The 23,394-nt window shown below is 29.7% G+C and overlaps 1 protein-coding gene across 2 annotated transcripts in view; it reads left to right on the top strand.

The window, feature by feature from the left end:
* LOC111675381 (protein prickle) overlaps window positions 1-23,394 on the top strand; it is a 199,586-nt gene that overhangs the window by 75,624 nt on the left and 100,568 nt on the right. The gene's annotated exons all lie outside the window — the stretch shown is intronic.

Here is a 23,394-nt window from a genome sequence, read left to right on the forward strand (position 1 = left end):
AAAAAAAAAAATGTGTGGATATCTTAATTTAGTAATGAGTTATGCGCGTTGAAGTGATTTTTGGGAAGGAACCTTGTATGGGAGCTATGAAAAATTGTGGACCGACCCAAAAAAAACTTTAATAGCTATATGTATATGTGAGTAATACTTGTACCAAATTTTATATGGATATCTACATATACTTATGAGTTATGCGCGCTTAAGTGATTTTCGGGAGGGAACCTTGTATGGGAGCTATGACCAATTATGAACCGATCCGAAAAAACTTTCATAGTAATATTTCTGTGAATATGAGCAATACTTATATCAAATTTTAAATGGATATCCTTATTTACTAATGAGTTTTGTAGTTTTAAGTGATTTTTGAGAGAGACCTTGTATGGAAGCTATGACCAATTTTGGACCGATTAGAAAAAAATGGACGGTCACATTTATTTACATATATAGAGGTAATATTTTTTTCAAATTTTGTAACAATATCTTAATTTAGTACTGAGTTATGGGAGTTTAAGTGATTTTCGGGAGGTGACCGTGTATGGGAGCTATGACCAATTGTGAACCGATTAGAAAAATATTTTACGGTAACATTTCTGTATATAGAGGTGATATTTGTGACAAATTTTGTCACAATATCTTAATTAGGTAATGAGTTATGGGCGTTTAAGTGATTTTCGGGAGGGGACCTTGTATGGGAGCTATGACCAAATATAGACCGATGAAAAAATTTATTTCCTGGTATGATTTCTACTGATATAAAACTTTAATTTGTAAAGCTTTGTTAAGATATGGACGTTCTAACGGAAGTTATTAACAAAAAAAAACACATTTTCCGGGAATACGTACATTTGTATGGGAGATATATGAAACTGTGAACCAATTTTTCCGATTTTAAACAATGTTGATCATGGTGCCAAGAGTTGTTTCTCTGAAAAAATTCGTTAGTTTTTGTAAAAAGTACAAATAAGTATGTGAAAAATCGTCATTTTTTTCAAAGGTTGTGTAAAATTTTTACTCATAATTTTGAAACAATTTCACCGATCTTGCTGGTGTTAAATACCAAACTGCTTAGGATATTTGAGTTAATTTTATGGAGTTCCATTGCTTCGTTTTAATGTAAGCGTGTTTTATACAGACAGACGGACATATCTAGATCGACTCAGAATTTCATAAGGATCAAAATGTGCAAATACTTGAGAACCGAATTGAATTTTTTGTAGTTTTTTTCACTGGGCGTTTACTGTCATAAGTAAATTATTTTATGCTATTTTGTAAAATGGGAGATGCATGCAAAAATAATTGAATGCAAAAATTTTATGAATTCAAAAAAAAAAATGTTGTAAACTTCTTATAAACAAAAAAACCTCACATTTATCTAAACACATATTACCAAGACACATCATGTGACGATTAAAATAATTAACATTTTTATTTATTAGCTTTAAAAAGCATTACTTTATAAATATTTAATTCCTCTATATTATTAGCATTTAATTGCATTTATTTCCTTTTAAATCAATCAATTCAGGTATTAATTGTTTTTTTTTTCTAAAATTTTACTCATTCGAGATGTTTTAAAATCTATACCAACAAATTAAAAAAATATTAAAATGATATTTCGTACTGTGTATTTTTAAAAAGAATATAAATCTTATGGTATATATTTAATGCATTAAATTTGATTTTTTTACTGTTATGTGCACTTTATTCAGATATAACATATACATTTTAAAAACAGCTTTAACTTTTGCGCCTTTTGATCAAAATGATTAACGCAAACGTATTAATTATTTGTTTGGGCCATTAGAAAATTTGAATCTGCCATTAGCAAATTTGTTTCAACTCTAAAAAACTGATAAATGCTCATATATACTTTTATAGCATAGATATTTTTCATGCCACAATGATTTATATCAATTTAGTTATGTTAATAGTATTTATGGAGTATCATCTATTATTGAAAAAAATATTTTTAAATATATTCTCCAGATTTCTACAAAATACTACATTAATTTTAGGTCGTTTAAATGAAATAAAATACATACATATTTTAATATTGGACTAATATGTCTTAAAAAAATTATTTATTCAGAGTTGGTCTATTAATATTATTTTTTGGAGAAAATACAACACTATTTTTATTTTGCTATGCATTTGTTGTGATTTTTGCAAAATTTAATTTACTTCTCCCAAATTTACTTTTTTGTCACACTGTGACGCATTGTCCAATTTTTGAATACCCACCATCTGTCCGTCCGTCTGGTTGTTGAAAGACTTGATTTTTTTAATTCATTCTAAAAATAGACAATATCTGTCCAGGTTTTCGTATAGCCCCCAAAAATTTCAAGTATAACGACGAAATTCGACGTAAACAATAACTATACGAACCTCTCATATAGTTGAACTATTTGAATAAAATAATGACCAAATATCTTAAACCCCTTCACTGTTAAGAACAAAAAATACAACATAAAGTTACCTAATTTTCCTGGAGTAGTTCCCAAGTTATATGACAACAATAAACTATCCACTATAGACTAACAATGGAAATAAATACTCAATGATATCAAAACTACTTCGAAAATTCAACTAAGTGTTAACCCATTATGAGGGATGCTATTTAATAATGTTTTATATATAACAACCCAACCAAAATTACATAATCAATACCCAACATACCGGGTATGTCATACGATTTATATGTCTGTTTCATCTTTTATACATTTTTAGTGTATAATTCAGATAATTAATAGAACTAATTTAATAAAACGTCTATATATAAATTAAATAGTTTTTGATCATAAACCATTATATTTTAGCAATTTTTTTAAGTTTTCTCGGTCATAAATCGGTTTAAAATATATATATGTATGTAAATAATTTTGGGAAAATATATAGAAAACATTACTCTGAAAGCTTTTCAATAAAACTACATTATAATTTTTTAAAAATCTGAAAGTTTATTGTTTTAATTTTCGCTCAACGAAAATGTATATTTCTTCCACAGTGCGGCCGTTAAGAAATTATAGATTTATAACCATGTGCTCTATATATTGGTAGCTTTCAAATCTTAAATATTTATACAAGTGTTGCCTTTTTATCAAAAAAAATTATTCAGAATTTGTAGTCAAATCATTTAGGGAAAAAAATTCGGTTTTGTATATACCTTCAATATATTTTTAATATTCGTGACCTCCTGTAGGTTGGTGGTTCTATAATTTTTCTAAATTTTATTTATCAGACGAATCTGCTCGTGCCTTTAATAGACAGGCAAGATCTGAAGATAATTTTGTATTCTAATAAGACTGCAAAAAATGTTGTATTTCATTTTGTTTCATATTTGCTTATAAACATGTAGCATTAACACTCAATTTCAACATGTTGATATAGCACAAAAGGTTTTATTAGAAGTGAACATAAACAAAAGTTGACAAACAATAAATACCAACAAATATAAAGTTTTGCTAAAACAAAATTTAAAAAATGTCAATAAATGTTTCAATGACAATTTCGGAGAAATCTTTACAATGACAGAAATAGTGTTATATATGTTGTACATTCGTACTAGTTCTTTCATCCAATTTTGTAAATTTATATGCGTAACAATAACAAACATTTGTAATTTAAAAGTTACAAATAGAAATTACTTATGATGTAATACAATTGACTTTCCACAAGCCTGTACGAGATCGTTTTTTCCTGACATATATTAGAAAAAGAAACAAAATCTTCCAATATTTTATATAGAGAGAGGTAAATTAAACAATTTTACATATGATCTCTGATCCCCTTCTCTTAACCACAACTCTGCCCAGTTATAGTAACAACTATTTCATTAAATAAAAATTCCATAAATTCCACACTCGAACCTCTAACACACACACCCCTTTTATCATACCTTTTCATTGAAAATATATTTTGTTTTTCTAAATTTTGCCTGAGTATAAGTGATTTAAATCAACCACCACCATCAGTATATGAATATATTTTTAAGTATTTTCATAGACTGAATAGATTTCAATTTCAACTTAAATAAAACTGATAAAGTATTTCGTTCCTTACTTTAATGTTGGACACACGTTAAAGCAATAAATCAAATTTACCAAAATGCTAATGGTTTAATCAAACCAATTTCCAATTGGGATTTAAAATCAATTTATGGGGTGGAGTAGAGGGAAAACCACATTAATCATTAAATAATTTGCAAAAAATAAAAAAGAACTATGACATATAATTTAGTTGTAGGACTCATGGTTAACTTTTGTAATCAAAGATGAAACGGAAATTTCTACTTCAATTATAAAGAACAATTGAAAATAATATTTGTATACGAATACATCGCATCACTTTTTTAGTTTTTTCTTTAACAAAACTTTTGTTCTCAAGATAAAGTATTCAAATATTGCTTTGAAGTGAAAAAACAAATGAATAAACAAAAAAAAAGTGAATTCTGATACACAACAGTATATCTTGATTACAAAACAATTAAAGTGGTACAATGATGTGGCATGCAAAAAATGGTGTGATGTGATGCCATGTGATGACAAACAATAAAAGATTAAATGACATGGTTGTCATGTTGTAAAACATTAAATAAGAAATACCAAAACAAAGATATGACAAAACCAATAAAAGAAATCAAGTCGTCAAAAAACCACAAGTACTTGCAATTGTTTCTTTAATTGTATGAACAAATTAATATATGTTTCACTTAATATGCCACAAAAGTTCCGCTTAGATATGAATTTTTTCATTAATAGAAAAATAACGAATGATAAAAAATACGAACTACAATTTTCACAAGACAACCAAGGGCAACGATATTTCAGTTTTTAGGAAGCATTTTCAGACATTGAAATGCTTAAAAATTTGAAAAGCTTTATAATACTTCTCGAATTCTGAGTATGCAATGTAGATCCGCATACCAGTTCTATATATCCAAGTTTACAGCCATTCCTAAAGCTGCAGATTTCCCTAGATGTTAAATTTAAACGCGATCGTATCTGAGATCAATGTCTCGCAGTTTGCTATAATTTTTGTATCTAGTATTACTACAATGTGTTAGTCTGTTTATTTCCTGTATAGGAAATAATTCAATAATGACCTTACATTAGCCTATCATCTTACGAGTTGAGGATGTTTTTCTTGTTGCAAAGGTTGAATCGATCAAAATCGCACAAGTTTTAGTTGATAACTATAAATCTAACTGTCAAAGCAGAATAAAATTTAAGATTTGAATAGCCAACAGTTTCCTAATAAACTATTAGAAATTGTTTGATTCTGGTATATTCAACCTTTAGTAGATGGTGTAGTCGATACTGATTTTTTTCTATGTCGGGCCTAGTTGTAGCAGACCTTCCAATGAGAACTTATTCTGCCTGATTTATTACAAGAACAGTGCCCTTAAGTTCCTCCTACCAGCTGCACTTCCAGGATATTCCTTTTTACAAGTTCACTGTCACATCCATTGATATATGTACATAAATATATAATGGACTATGAGAATATAAGAAGAACCCTGTCCTTGACCAGTCCAGTGGTATTTTCCTCTATGTTCTTCAGAGAGCAAATGAGTTAATGTGATACCAGTCTCATGATTATCACATCACACACGAACCTTCCAATGAGAACTTATTCTGCCCTGATTTATTACAAGAACAGTGCCCTTAAGTTCCTCCTACCAGCTGCACTTCCAGGATATTCCTTTTTACAAGTTCACTGTCACATCCATTAATATATGTACATAAATATATAATAGACTATGAGAATATAAGAAGAGCCCTATCCTTGACCAGTCCAGTGGTATTTTCCTCTATGTTCTTCAGAGAGCAAATGAGTTAATGTGATACCAGTCTCATGATTATCACATCACACATGAACTTGATGCTCCGGTTTTCCCACCTGGTTTACGGGCGTCTTATTCTGAATAACAAAGATTGTGCTTTTACTTTTTCGACGTGAGCTCACGGATATTTTCATTTTACAATAATCACTTAAGCTTTGCTAAATGGTTTAGCTAAAACAAGAAGAGAGCAATTTTTGTTTTAGCTAAATTGACAATACTGGCATAGCTTTGTCACCATCACTCATCTCTTTTAGACAGATATATGTTTTGTCTTTTGTGGTATGTATTCTGGCAAAAAGTGAGCTCGTTTTCTTTTATTGCCAGTTTTTAAATCGATGGGTCTCTTTGCTTCAAGATCGTGCATCTTCTTGAACTTCACCACCTGTAACACAAATAACATTCTTTGATGGTCACAATTTTTGACACTCATCTACAAAAACATCCGATATACTTCATCTTTATAGGGATGAGGTATAATGTTGTTTTTATCATTTAAGAATTCAGATTCTCAAATATCGCCTGTATTTAAAGACTGAGATTGCGATTACACCCATCTTTCACCTCTACAATTTAGTTTTGTCGAAGTATAACCTAAGAATTTCAAAATCAGTATTCGGTAAATTGGGAATAACATCACACCTAAGATATTTGGATCTTATTTCAGAGAAACCCAGATAATGACAAAGAAAGTGCTCTACATTCATACTAAACTCAGACTCGCTTATTTTGACAGGCTTCTCGTCTTGCTCTCGTCATAGGACCTTTGTGGTAAAATTCCAAGAGACATTATGGAATTCTCTTAAACATATTTTTAGTCCTACTCTTGTTGCGTCAAATGCGTCCCTTTAAAGCTATCACATTCGTTTTTTTCGTTGCCGACTACTCTCCAACGATGAGTATGATGTAAACCTCACCCCTGGCAAACTGTTCAGTTAGAATGTTTTAACTAGTTTCAAATTTATCATCTCATTTAGCATTAATTGCGTTCTGCCTGTCTGAAATTACGTTAAGACTGTGGGCGCAATATTTATTCTAAAACAGTTTACGCATTTCCCAGGCCAACTTTGTGTCCCAATTTGGTGCTATGAGTGTGGCAATGGATTCCTTTGGGTATTAGCTCTCATGTTTCGCTTGACCAACACTTTTTATTTGGCATCAGTGTTTAAAAGTTTCTGACATATTCTGTGTCAGGTATGCGATTGTACACGTCTAATATTTGTTCATAACCTTCAAATGTTGCCTGTTCGCCAAAAGTTATAAGCTGTTCAGCTGTGATTGCCGTCCTATAGCTTAAATATGTTTTAATGGCTGGAATATCTACCAATGTTTCCGGAGCCGTAGTTGACGCTGTACTCATGCTAACACTTACATTCAAGCAGCATGTGCACTAAATTCCCTATAGTAGTTTAATATTACCTTTCATTTAAGTCCACCAGATTATATAGATATAGATATATGGATAGAATTGGTCTAATTTTACTTTTATAAAGCCAATGTGTAGTGCTAAGGCCCTATTTCATGCCAACGATTCTATTATATAACGCCCAGCACCGAAGTGCCTTGTTAATCCTATCTTCTATGTTGTATCTCCATTTTATTTTTTATCAAGGATTACACCATTTTTTACCGAAAAAAACGAAACAATCTGCCTATAGTATAAATCAAGGGTGTTGCAAGAAGAAAGTATTTTTTTCATCCCAAACTAGACGAAATGAGATCATAGACCTCACTATCTCATAAAAAATATACCTTGTCAATGTCTATTTATAGAATATTTGATTTAATTCAAGAAACTATTTTAAAATTCATAAAATGTGTTGTGAATACAAATACAATGTTGCTGTTGGTTTTTAAGGTACCGCTGATAAGATTTTTAAAAGGAAAAACCTCTTACTATGTGTATAGTGAAGTCAGAGTATCCCAATCTTTAGAAAAATCTAAGTTAAATATTTTATTAGAGCAGCATAAAACTTTGATGTAAAAAATAGCAAATCCTTTCACTTGAATAAAAATTATGAGCAAGTAGGTAATACAGATTTCCCAAAATATGCCTTACATGTTTAAATTTAAATGGTTCATACTATGAATATTTCTAAATTCGACGATCATTTGACCCAAAAGCTTTAAAAGCTTCCCAATTTAACATTCTTTTAACATTCCCATTCATTTAACATTCAATGTTAAGAATCTCTGGTCTTAATATTGAGATTATTATAGACAAGCACAACAAGTGTAGAGTTTACACTTGTCTTATACATATTTACAGTGCAGTTGTAGTGGCATGTACATAAGTATGTACTACATAGTGTAGAGTACATACATAGTGTATAAGTTGTCGACATGGTTGTCATAAATGACAAGAAGAACTGTCACTGACATAAAAGTTGTCATGCATGTTGCTGCTCTGTTCATTGTAGTATGTTGTCGTGTAATTGCAATTGTATGCGTACATTTATTGCATTTTTTGTAATATTGTAGTTGCTGTTGTTTGTATAAATTAAAAATTTTGCAGACCTTTTAAAGTATCGCGATATTGCTTCAGATTTTGAATTTGCACAATTATTATACTTATTTACAGAAAAGCTCCTTAATGAATTCAGATCTTTAATAGTCTGTTGCAAGAAATATTAAAGTTGTCTTTTTTAATATCGGCTTAAAAATATATGTTTTTTAAATGCATTATTATAGTCTGTTTTTTTTTTTTTTTCTATCAAGTATCTCCCTCTACAGAAGCAAGCGAGGAATAAAATTCTTGTTTTTTAGAGAGATTTTTCCTTAAAGTCTTTACAATATGATGCGTTGTGATTTTTATTATTACATTTTTTGCAACATAAATAAATTCGTCTACTAGATTTTCTGTTTAATAAATGCAATTTTAAATTCATAGTAAAAACTATTGTTTTCTTTATAAATTCAAGAAAAACAATCACAAGACAACAATTTCTTTGTTCAATAAAATTATGTATGTTTTTTTAGTATCGAAAATTTGACAATAGAACTAGATTGTGAAACTGTCTGTCACCTTATACAAACCATGTTCTAAAATTTGTTAACAAAACAAAAACAACAAAAAAGTTTTTCCGTTTTTTTAGTTTGTTAGATGAAATTCAATTTGAAATAAACAAACAACTTTGCACCTGATCCCGAAAATTGTTTTTGCATCAGTCTGATTCAATCGTACAAATCTTGTTAAACTAATTTTCTTGATACTTGGATACAGGAAAAAATGTTAAACAAGTGTCATAAACACTAAGTGTACTTTAAGTTTATATAAACTGACAGTTTTCCATATTCTAATATTTTTTTATTTCTTTTATTAAATGTGTTTGAACAAAATATTGAAGTTTTCTAGACAGACTTTGTTAGTGTGTATGGATGGTCATGTTAAACTAGTAACTGAGGTATTTTACCTACATTTAATTTAGTTTAACAAAAAAATCTACACAGAAATATTTACTTTGAAAAGTAATGAGTTAAAAAGCAAATAAAACCTCCCCAGTAAAAAATCTTCAAATTTTGTAATGAGTATTCTAGATACATAATATAGTTATTTAATGAGTGGTTGTTATCCATAACATTATTTATTTTTTTTTTTTTGGATGGATTTGTAGCGAATTGTCTATAGAAACATTGGAGGCCACACCGTCGCTTACAAATGGGTAGTTAAAGAAGTACTTACACTCCCGCTTGCAAAGAACTTGTTGAGTACTTGGTTTAATGTTTTAATTATAACAAGTAAGAGTGCTATATTCGGCTGTGCCGAATCTGCACCATAGTGTATTTTAAACATCTTTTATAAATTTTAAATTGTTTCCCGACTACATTATTATTACATCAAAAGCTAAACAAAAAGAACAACAACAACGCTAAACGAAATAAAAAAAAAATACACAAGGCATCTAAACCAACAGACATCTAAACATACATAACGAAAAACACAGAAAAACAAAAACAAAAATAACAACGCAATGACGCCAACAGCATCCAAACATACAAAAAAATACACAGCTAAATAAAACCAAATACATCTATACACACACGTGTACATCTTTTTCAAATATACAGTGTTGTTGTTGCTTTTTTAACAAAGTATGAAAAAAAATATGAAATTTTTTGATGAAATTTTCAGAGGTTATCACGGATTTTTGCTCATATCTCCGTTATTTACCGAACGATTTTGCTGATTTTAAATAGCGATCTTCTCGAAAGCATATCTAATAGAATTATTGAAGATTCGGATCACGCCGATATCTGGGGTCCTCTAAAAACTGATTTCAACAGACTGACGGACAGACAGACGGACATGGCTTAATCGACACCGCTATCTATAAGGATCCAGAATATATATACTATATAGGGTCGGAAAACTATATTATAGAAACAAGTCCTACACGATCTTAGATGTATCATTATAACTTGATGTTGCCTAATTACTATCTAGATGTCGAAAATAGATCCTCAAGAGTACATTTGAACAAACGTACGTATATTTTGGATCTCTATTGATTTCAAGATGATTTTATCATGATAAATTTTGTTTACAATTAGAAGTTGATAATATTTATTTTGTATTTATTGGAACCCAGAAACTATACTACAAGGTTTTGTCATAAATCGGAACTCATTTGATTCCAGCTCCATAAATTAATTTTACATTTTAAAATGTCTTAAAAATATCAGATAAGTAAAATTTATACAAAGGATAAAATTCAACAAAAACTAATAAAAAAATCAGCCTCCCAAATTCTGTATAGCTTGGTAATTAAGTTTGATGCATTACCTAAAAGGGCCTCTTTCGAATATCTCCTTCATGTTTATACAGATAGAATTAAAAAATTAAATAAAATACTGACTCTGCAGTGTCACTTTTTCCATGAGTTGGTGAGAACTTCAAATAAAATTACCACTTACCTAATAAGCGAATTTTTTATGAATGAAAAGAATTATGAGAAATTCTTGACACTTTACTTGTCAAATGAAATATGTACAAAATAGGTGAAAAGAATATTTTCCCAGAGGACAACTTAAATTGAATATTCAATGATAAGCAATTCTTTCTCTTAATAAATATTAAAAAAAACCTTTTATGATTACAAGTTTTGTAACAATTTTATGCATTCAGGCATAATAAAACATTAAATGAAAAAATCTAATGTATTGACGTCAAATTCATTAAGAACAGTTTGACAAATTGTCGTCATCAACTAATGGTACAAGTACGACGAGTCCAACAATGTTGCAAGTTGTTGTGTGATCACTCACATTCATAAGACTCTACTAACATTTGTTATTGACGTTTATGTCTTTTGATTTTTAATTGTCAACATAAAGAGTTACACTGTACAACGTGTTGTTTTTGTTTTGTACAATTGTAAATAACTAGAAATTTGTAATATATTCTTTAACAAGTCCCGCAATTTATGAAAATATAAAATACCTCAATTTGATTGTCTACATGTGACAAAAAGTTGACACTTTGCACAAGTTTTTTAATGAAAACAAGCTACAAATTTGGTAAAAAACTAAAATTTTGTTTGATAGTGTAATTAATAGCATGCAAAGTTTAAAATCAAAGATGGAAACGTTTATACGATCAAAATTTTACTCGTAGACCCACGAAATTTTAATACAAAATGCAACGTAAAAGTTTCTTCTAGAAATAAAAAATAATTAAAATTTTAAATAATAATTTGTAAATAAAAATTTTATGTATTAATAAATTAAATATTTCCTTTATTTTGATACTAAACCGAAACTCCGCTTTACATCTCTGATTGTCATACTGTGCAAATGCAAAATGTTATGCAGCTGTATGCAATATATTAACAAATTTATTATTCGTTCAAAATTTTATGAAAATAATAAAAAATTATAATTTGCCGTTATTGAAAATCAATAAAATTATTAATTGTCAATTAAAAGTGTTTTTAGTGACAAAGAAACTATTAAAGTAGATGGTATGGAAAATTAAGTGATAATTCCATCGTAAACTGCACAAAACAACTGTCAATACGATAGTGTTAATGAAGTAATTAACACTTAAATGCATAAGTGGCACAAGTTTGTTAAACGTCTTAATTTAAATAAAAAGAAAATCTTAACAAAAAAAGCATGGAAAGATATTAAAATCTTACATGATTTCGTTTACGTGGTTAACGGCACATTTCCGTTAACCAAGTAAACGACTATGTATTTGTCCCTACTGACTGAAGGATATGGGAGTAAAGTTCTTCAATAATATGATTTAAGTACATATAAACCACCCTACAAGATCCACTTCCGAAAATCACTTAAATACACTTAAAAAATGAGAAATACTGATTATTCAGAAAAAAATTTTTTCGGACCCATCCATAATTGGTATATAAGGTCCACTTCCTTAAGTCACTTCATCCCATATTTCTTAAACATACGTATATACATATAGAATATAGTAACTATAAACAGATAAATAATAATTGATCTATAATTATACATAATTAGTTACGGACTTTGTCAAAATTAGTTCATTCATTGAAGAAGTATGATCTGTATGAGGTTATGACAATATTTAAAACGAATAGTGAAGAACTCAGAAATTTGTGAACTTGAAAACTTTGTAAGTACACTTAGAAGGTTTAAGTTTGAAAACATTGATATCTTAGTTCTTGGTACATGATTTGGAAGACATTGGCCCATTCTTCTAAAAATTAGTAATTGATTGTTTTGAAAATATAATAGAAGCATAGCGATGAAATAAGACATGATCATGTTTTGTAAGAGCCAAAATCTTTCTACCGATCATTAGAATCAGTCGAAAACAGTAAAGTATGTAATGAATTAAAATTTCTGGAGGACATTTGTTTAATGGACTCAGTAACTGATATATAATAACGAAGTCTTAGAACCTTTCTTTTGGGTGTAATAAACAGTGGTGTGCTTAACTGATTTTTTTATAAATTCTTATCTACATTAATCAAGTTCAGTATTATAACAGTTTGTTAGATTTTTTCAGAAAATTTATAGCTTAAGCTAGATAATTATAGTTCGAATTACATTTTAGAATCGTTATTTCTAACAAACCATGTAGTAGTACATTGTACATGACTTTGGATTCAATTTAAAATATATTAACAGTCATCGACAAAAGTCGGACCACACTGCTATAACGAAGGAACAATTTAGGAGAAGCCCAACTTTTAAAAATTTAACTGCCTCTCTTTTGAAAAAAAACTATATTTTCTGGGTCTGACGGTTTGAGACGAATACTTAGGAAGCGCCATTTTCCCATATTCACACATGTTTGCATAATACATTTGGCCAAACATAGACATCTATGTCTATTTGACTTCTATGTACAACTGTATATGATTTACTCTCTAAGACTGGCATACAAGTACGAATGAAAACACATTGAACAAAAATCATACGAAGAATATAGTTAACACATACATACGTGCCTTTCAACATTCACTGTAAATCATGAAAATTACCATGTAACGTGCCACAAGGTGGTAAATTAATTTTTCCATATTTGCATAATCAACAACGGCAACAGAAATGGCTACAGAAGCAACAACAATAACAAGTAAGTCCCCAGTACCAACAAGAAATACTATTTAGATTTACTATATAGTAGTGGTTGTAGTCAGTCGTTGGTCGTCGTCATTAATACAATTTATTACAAACACAATGGGTTACAAATATTATGTGTGCTAATTTGTTAATAATCCACACAATTTTGTTTGTCGTTATTATTTCTTTTTGTTTTTGGGGTTCTTGTTTTGTTATTTTTTTTTTCAAAACAACTGTCTTACTGAGAAAGAGGAATTATGAAAATTGTTTTAATTCTGTTAACGAATATTAAATAAATTGTATGGAGTTATGAGCCGCTAGAGCTTTTAAATAAAATGTTCGTATTAAATATTTAATGTGGACAAGAATTACAACTGGGTCGACAGGCTGCAAAGTATATAAATTGTAAATAATTTGTGGCTTGAACTAAAACCACAAGGGGGTCTCGTCATAAATGTTTGTATATTATTTAAAGAAAAAAATATTAATATAAATACTTTAATTTTTCTTACAACGTTTAATACACTAATTAAAAAATTTCAAAATACCTGATATTGTTCTAAAAGGGTTGTTTATGCCAAAAACAGTTAAATTTTAAAAAAAATCTTTCAAAATTTTAAAATATTTATAAAACAATACAAAAATTAATTTTTTAAAGGTAAAATTCTATATTTTAAATTCTGTAGAGCTCTATTTATAATTGACACAAGCCCCCATTAAACTTTTAAGATTTAATCTATATATAGGACTATTTTGTGAAATAACTTTAAACATACCTACATTACTTGCATATTATATTTAATATTACATTTATCGCTTGACCGAATTATATGAGGATTGACCCATTATTTATCCAACATCCATAGCATTTCTTATAGAAAATTAGACGATTATTGTTAAATCTTTCAACATTTATATAATCAATATAAAATTCGACAGAAACTTCTTTTTTAAAAGATATTATTTACGCTTTCAAATTCTTCAGAGCTTGGTCCATAATTAACTCAAGCCCGCATTCAATTTTTAAAACTTAAACTATAGTTCCATTAGGCCCGTTGGTAGGCGCAATGCATTAGACTGCGAAGAGTCTGGGATGTTTCTCTATAACGTATAGTTCCTGCATGTAACTATATAGTTAGAACATAAATGCTTAATACTTTGATTTGTGATAAAAGATAATTGGTAAAAAAAATTAATGCAGTTAAATTATTAAATTTCCTTAAAAAAGGGTCTCAAACTTCGGATCAAATTTTTCGATTCGAAATCCGACAATAATAAGTTAAGCAACTTATCGAGTTCATAAGGATGCCTAGCAGCCCAATGTGGTACCCACAGAATTACTATTCTTTTAGGCTGGACAAAGTTTCAGTGCAAATCAAACTCTGACATCTTAAAACTTAAACTGTAGTTAGTCGCCGTAATTGTAAACATACATGTGTGTGACAAGTCATCGTAATTTTTACCAATATTTGTTAAATAAACAAAAATAGTTATTTTTCTTTAGAGTAAATAATACAGTTTTTAGGCTTCAATTTAATATTTCAAAAACTAATTCGGCATTTGTTTGATGTGCGTATGCGAAATGTATTTGACGTGCCAAAACCACACAATTCATCTGAGTTTTTCTTTTTAAACAACAAACAAAAACCAAAAAAAAAAAAAAAAACATTTTGATTTAAGAAGAAGGAAATGGAATGTATAAATATTTGAAAATAGAAACCAAAACAGAACAAGAAAATATGTCATCTTGGGTTGGGCTCTATATAATACTCAAGGTTTTCCAATAACAGCTTAAACAAATATATTTGCATGAGAAATGAAAATTTCATTAAATAATTTCTATAAATCAATTTGTTGTTTTTTATATAAATTTAAACACACATACATACACATTCAAACAACAACTAACCGTACCATTTACTGACACAATCTTATCCTTTAAAATGTATGCTCAAACATTTATGGAAACGTATACCTCTACTTATTAGTTTTTCCATATGCATAATAAATATTTGATGATACTATTTTCTTCATTCAAAATTTTTGTGTGTCCATTAGAAAAGATAGCACTTTTATTTTAATGACCATTATGGCCATCACATTGGTCTGTGGCCGTGAGCCAGATAGCGGTAGCTGGTTTTCATCATAAAATCATCATTAATTTCTTTACGGTATTTTCAGATTTAAGGAGGAAAGAAGTGTGTTTATGTTTATTTTGTCTTCATTAAACTTTTAGATTTTCCATACAAGTTTTTTCGTATTCCGTATTAATAAGGAGGAGTAGAATAGTTTATCTTATATTAAAGAGTACGAGTTTATGACTTTGTCTTTGTAATCAGACATTGAACAGATTTTAAACACTTTAGTAGGCCGGTTTGACAGGTGTAAATTTTGCTATTTGTTTTTATAAGTAGTTATGTAATGTTAGTTATATTTTAGAATGATTTTGGTTTAGGTGCATGTAGATCAGCAATTTGTTTTGAATATTTTAAAATCTAATAAACGTGTGAAATGTAATATCACTATTGATTTATCTTGACATACATACATGTATTCACATTTACATATATCCGAGTCAATGAAAACACATACATTCATAAAAACGTAATGCAAAAACCGAATTAGTAATCTTGCATAAAAATCCTTTTGGAGAAGTAATAATGGTGGTGTGTCATAATGTCCATGGACATAATGCCAATTTCAAAAGTGTCACAATGTCCAAAAGCAATGCTACTGAAAGTCCATGGTTTTCAAGGAGTCCATTTATCAAAAAATGCTTATTTTAGCGAAGCCGGTATTCGAAATTCTCCAGAGTTTGAAGCCCCTGCACCCGGCCAATTGCCGGCTATACAAAACTGACATCGTGTCTATTTAAGGTGTGTCATAAGGTCTATAAACATTATGACACTGGACATTATGACACGCCACCAGGAATAATATACATCATAATGTGGGTGACGTATAATAATATACAGTGACATAGACGTTATGGCACACAAAAAAGTGTTACAGTGTCCATGGACGTTATGAAAATTCTTAAAAGTGTAATTATGTCCATGGACATTGTGACACTTTAATACGCAAAAATGTATCGGAAAATTAATTTAGAATATAGGAAAGGTAAACTTATATCCCGAAAAGAATTGCTCATAAATTTGGTGTATGTCGCATTTTGGATTCCTTTTAAAAGTGTTCAAGGACTTTAAGTCATTTTGCTAATAGAGAATGTGAAATTAACGAATTCCCATTAGACAAAATAATTTCACAAATGATATTTACATTTCTCTGGCCATTTTACTTTTAATATCTAAAAGTCTTTCCTTTAAGACTTCTCATTTTATCTTAATATAACACTCTTTTAATAATGTCTAACCAACGATCTAAATATATTTTTTAAACTGCTGGTTGGTTCTCTTCGGCCACGTAAATTAGGAACTTTTACAATATTTCATAGGTCAAACCAAATTAGTAATGAATATTTACATAAGTGAGTGGACATTTCCTTAATTTTTTTAGTTTAAACGAATTAATATAATTTGTGGACAATTGTATTGCCTTATCTACTTCACTAAACAAAAATACTGCGACATTTCTACGACTATTATTACGATAACTTCATAATTCGTACTTTGTTCATAAACTAGTCAATAGATTAGTGCATAAATAAATTCATTAGTAAATGATTAATTCTCAAATTAATCTATAGACTAAACCAAAGACTGACCCCTAGGCTATACCATAGCATCATTTATAGAATATTTATTCGTTTAGTCAATACACTAATATGTTATATTTAGTTAGTAGACTAGTCGATAAACTCGGGCATAGGGTAGTTTATAAGTGTATATAGAATTGTCCATTTCCTATACAATAAGCTTGTCAATGGACTAGTCCATAGAGTCGTTTTAACTATGTTCTGTCTGTCTATGTGTCCACTTGCCGAAATTTCGCACATGATCTTTTTTTTTGGCCCAAGGACGTAGATTATTGAAAATGCTTAATGTCAATCAATTATTTTGCCTTGCTCCCATTAAACCGTAACCACCGAATAGGACTTTTGATCTGATAATTAGTTCCCCTACAAATTTTTAAAGGGATAGGGCCATATATACCTTACCCCCGAATAAGCCCTCTTATAGATTTTTTTCCAACAAAAAGTTTAGCCCTTATTCTCCCAATTATTTTTTATCTTAACGATAAATTGACAGTTTACATACACAAACAATTTTAACCGGCAGTATATTTACCTGTTAAACGATAACCGAAGGTTGAAATTTTGGCCCTAAATATTCCAGAATAAGAATTAAAAACATATTCAATGCTTTATCATTTAAAAAAATTTTAAAATAATCCAAATATTTAACATACTCACTCATGTTCGACTATTTTAGTATTGAACAAATAATAAGATCTAAATTATTGCTAATTTTTCAAAAACAACTTATCAAATCCTCAAACCATATTATTATCATCCACAATCTATTACAAAAATAGCAGAAAAGTGGTAACATATAACAAACATGCGCTTATGCAACATAATTTCAACTTCAAACATGTTCGTACTGAAGCACACAAATGTAAAGCATATTTTAAGGCAAACAGTTTAAAAGTAATGTTCCACAAGAAGACACAAACTAACGGAAATGAAATATTTTTAAGCAAAATATTTTTATATAGTTCGAAGTACGAACATTTTCATAAACATTAGCAGTATTGACAGAAACATTTTTACTCACATCTTCAATCTTACAACCAAATCCCCCTAAAAAAAATTTAATTTTAAAATTGAAATCTCAATGCACAAACAAAAAAATCAGATTTTAATATATTAATAAAAGATAGTAAAAAAGCTTTTATTTGAAAGATTTTAGACTTTGAGTCTTTGATGTAATTTAACATACACATTGATTTCTTTAAAAGTACATACATGTCTATGTTTGTACAACGTGCATATGAACAAAATCAAAAATTTATTTTTAATAAATGATGTCACTTTATTAGAGTGCACTTGGTGTAATTATGATAATAATTTCCAATAAATATTAAAAGGGTTAAATGCTCTCTAATGTGACCTAAATGACCCATTCAAATATTGATAAGATTATTTTGTTTGTTTTTTTATTATTTATGTTTCTCTTAAGGTTAAATAAAATAGTTAAAATACAAAATTTAAATTTCTTTTATATTTTTTGCTTCCTTTTTAATTTATATAATTTTTGTCACATGTTTGTAAAAAAAGGACACACCTGTGACATGCCTTTTGGTATCGCACGAAATGTTTAGAAACCTTTAACATGCAAAAATTAAAACAACCCTAAACTTTATTTTTATTAGTTTTGGCACAGTTAAGGAAATAAAATTGGCCATTCGTTTGGAAATAAAAAAATCAAAAAATGTACAAAAAACTTTTTAAATTTGTTTTTTTTTTCTGTTGTAGTTTTTTTTTTATATATATATTTTGTTCATGGTTTATTTATCATGAAATTCCCATAAACTTTGTTTTAATGGAAATGTTGCCCAATATAGTTTTGCAGTGATTTTTAGATATCGACAAAAGGGTTGAGAGTTGGGTATAAGGAAATATGCCTCTAATGGAATTATTATGGTTAGTAGAAGGACAAAATTATGTAAATTGTTTGTAACATTTAAAAATTTTAAAGTTTATATAAAGTTTTTACGGGATAAAAAATAAAATCGATTATAATGTTATTCTAATCGATTTATGTTAGATAAAAGTTTTGCAAATGTTAAATTTTTTATATGTTTGTAAAATTACTTTTGGCTAAAAAATCATCAAAGGGTCTTTTATGATCTGAATTAGTAAAAAAGTGTTAAAATTTTAGAAAGAAAAATAAAGTTTGTTGGAATCCAGCTCTTCATTTAGTTATGATTTTTTTGGTTTATAAGTTTTAATTTAATACATTTCTGTTTTAAACCACCAATAACTTTTTAATACTTTTTAATTAGGATTATGAATATTTAATTGATTTTTCAATAAATTATATTAAAAAAATACTAAATTTATCTATGTAGTATTTGCCTTAATTATATAAAAATTTATTTATTTACTTTAAAAATTATTTTAATGCAACATTAATTTATGTGTTTGTTTTCTTTCTTTTTTTATTTTAGGTAATAACAACAATTTAATTATAAAATTTCATATATAATTATATTTGTACATAAATGTGGTAAGTAATATAGAGACAAGCTTTTACACATACATATGTATCAATTTAATATTTGTTAGTAAGCAGACATATTTTTGTAATTAAATATTTATACGATAAATATTTAATTAAAAATTACTAACAAAAATTCAGTACGATTATCCATACATATGTTCCTTACTAGATAATAACTACAATCGCAAAATATTTATTGTAAGGCTGAATTGTGTTATATTTCAAATCCCTATTATACCAACACAGTTTTCAAATAAAAATTCTAGAAATAGATATCGATAAAAGCTTATTGAAGTTTGCTATATAAAACATTCTTTTCTTCGTTTTTCTGTTTGTATAAAAGTTTTTTTTCTTAAAAATATGATTTTCGTATTAGGCTATTAATGCTTGTGACCATAGAAAGGGGTTTATATTAAATATCTGCATGTGTTGCTGTTTTTACTATCCATTATGAGTAAACCTTCAATTTGAGCTAACTCATTGAGTATAAGTTTACTTTTTATACCCACCATCAAAAAGCTGGGGCTACATTGATTTTGTTATTCGATTTGTAACACATGGTGATATTGGTCACACCCCCCACAAAAGGATAACTATTCTAGGTGGCAATTTACGTATGTATATGGAATTCCCGGTACAGACTGTCGAGAGTTTTAACGTGAGCACCTGCCGTGTCGGCCTTATCTCACGGTGGTCTTTTTTATCCACAGGGTAGACTTGAGAACGGTCTACCATCGCCCCTTTGTCTTCAATGAAGACTCAGGTGGCAATTTTTGCACATTGGCTATGACCGGTACCATGCGCAAGTACTTTGCTGGAGTACTCGAGCTATCTAATCTCTTGCCAAAGTAGTCACGTTGTAAGACAACCACACTACTATGGCTCTGTTGATTCGGCAACAGCACCTAGAGACGTAACCGGTGGACCGAAGCACGATCCATCAATAAGCCGTAGACATTGTTCTCACTCACAGTGACACGCTGTGGCAAGTCTGATATGAACAGAGTAAACTCTGAACATATCTGGACAAGGAAGGAAAATTAATTGGTATCACTTGTACATGATACCTTACATCCATCATCATTCAACCCAGCACACATTTCATTTATCCGACACATTCATAGAGAAAAACATACGACACACTCATTTAGATATACGGGTGGATGAAACCCGCATATCTCTACATTCATTCCGTATCATATACAATTGACACCAACCCATTTCCAACGCTTAGTCCCACAGTCACTCCTCTGTGGGGTATCTGTTGATTTTCGGCAACAGCACCGAACTTATCCCGAAATATTGACTATTATCATTCATCAGTCTTTCAACCACCACTTACTCTCCCCGCGAATTTGGGTTTAAGCCGCAGCCACTACGTGGATCCCGAAGGAACCTCAACCAACTGACCAGTCAGGACATAGTCCTGCGGGCAACTGGCCACCCGTAGTACCAGATTATGCGGTGCTCTGGTCTGACCTCTGGCAATCTATGCAAGGACTAAGCCAAACAGTAGACTGAGAACACCAATTTTTCAGTCCCGGTCAGACTGGAGGTATTGGGCCCTCTTATACCCCGGGATTGCAATAACACCAAGGCGGAGGTCTCGCCAAGGTAACATGCCCCCGGGGGAGGAATTCCCGGTACAATATACGTACTCTTGTTCAAGTACTCGAACTAGCCAATCTCTTATACAGTAATCCCGTTGCAGAATTACAGGTATCCTAAGTCAAGCTCAGTTTAATACCGATAAGGAAAAGGCAATCACTTGTTTAGAGTGAATAGACAAAGCATCATTATGGCTGACTTCCAAAACTTCTTTTGCTTTATGTACGAACAAGGTAGTGTGTGCCGCTGTATAAAACATTGAAAATGAATACTGTTTCAAAACGCCATCGACAAGCATTTTTTTATTGCTAAAACTACACAAAAAAGTTAAATTAGTAAATACAAAATTTTACTTCTTCGATATTTTAGAAAGTTAAAATAAACAAAGCATCGTTGCAATGTTTTGAAACTTTGCATGTTTTTATGGGCGGTAACAGAAACGTATCCAACATTTGTTGGATTATTTCCGCTCTCAGTTACTAAGAGCGGTAACAGAATTTATCCCGAGAATTTATATACCATCGCATATCAATCTTTTCACCAAACACACACTTCCCGCGAGTTTTTGTCTTAAACACGTGCACTACTGTCCAGGCTATACAAAGACCTGCGGGCAACTGACCACCCGTAGTACTAGATTATGTGCTCTGGTTTGACCCCATGTAAAATTATTCCAGGGAAGAATATTCTACATAATAATGATATTCTACATAATCAATGAGAGTACAGTGATGAAATAAACATAAACAAGTTTTGTATGAGCCAAAATCTCTCTACCAACTTTTGTGAGGATCGGTATATATTTGACCCTATCCCCGTATAAATTCCCCTTCAAAAAATTACTCTACAGCTTAAAAATATTTTTACGGCGATGAAATTTAGCATAAACTAATTTTTTAAGAACCTAAATCTTTCTACCAAATTTTATGAAGATAATTGATCCTATTCCCATCAGTAAATGAATTTACTTGTTTCGATAATAACAATACTATTTATAAGAAAGCAATTCTTTTCGGCAATGATTTGATGATAAGCATATAAAATTCGGCATTTTCGAACTTTTTTCCTTTTTAAAACATTAAATAAATCTTGTTACAACTTGTTATTTACACATTTTAATACACAAACACTTTTATAAAACTATACAACTTATACAGTAAATGGTATATTTAACTTCAACCCTCAAAAGTATACTTCACATATTTAACTTTCCTCGACAATGTTTTACGACAGACCTTCGGAATATTCTCAACACGTCATTTATGCATAATCTTCTAGACATTTCAGGATACTCCTGGCATACATAATACATACACCTTTTGGTACTTTTAGTGGAGACACTTACCAGAATGATCAATTTTAACGCCTCAGTGTTGCCAATCAAATCTCAGTCGCTAAGAAATTTCCGTTAATGTTAAGATAATACTAAATAGAAAATTTGAATCACAAGGCTCACAACTAAAATGCAGTGTTTAAATAACTAGACTACAAGTGGATGTAGTAGCGAAAAATAACTACATTTGTAGTTAAAAAATTTTCAAAAACCATCTACAGGAATTTTTTAATAAGCATAAATTGAAATGATTTTGCATTACGGTTGAATGTTTGGAGCACTTTTTAAAGCAATAATATAATACCTAGTTTCAAGTTGAATTATATCGTGCTTCAGATATACTTTAGCCATTTATTGTTGAATAAAACTGTGGACTTAAAAGCCCTAATCGGCGGGTTCAGTATGGGACTAGGTGAAATAGTAGACCGATGTTAACCATTTTCTTGTATGGAGGCTATGTGAAATAATGGACCGATCTCAACCATTTTCAATAGGCCAGGGATGAACCTGGGATGAACTTTGGGACAATAGATCATGTACCAAATTTCATTGATTTCAAAATTGAGACCTGTAGTTTGATTACAAGGCTTACATGGACAGGCAGACAGACAGACTGACGGACGGACATAGAATATTGACTCAGAAAATGATTCTAAACCGATTGGTATACTTTAAGATGGGCATTAGGCCAATATTATTGTGCGTTACAAACACCAACTCAAACATAAAAAACCTTCCCACAGAAGTGGTGTAGGGTATAAATACAATTTTAGTTATTTTTAAGAACAATTTCGAACTTAACAAATTATTGAGTAATTTTATATACTACCAAGTAATGGGCTTATGTTAGGATGGGTTATGCGCCATAAAAA

Source organism: Lucilia cuprina, chromosome 6 (assembly GCF_022045245.1).
Source record: "Lucilia cuprina isolate Lc7/37 chromosome 6, ASM2204524v1, whole genome shotgun sequence".
Taxonomy (NCBI): domain Eukaryota; kingdom Metazoa; phylum Arthropoda; class Insecta; order Diptera; family Calliphoridae; genus Lucilia; species Lucilia cuprina.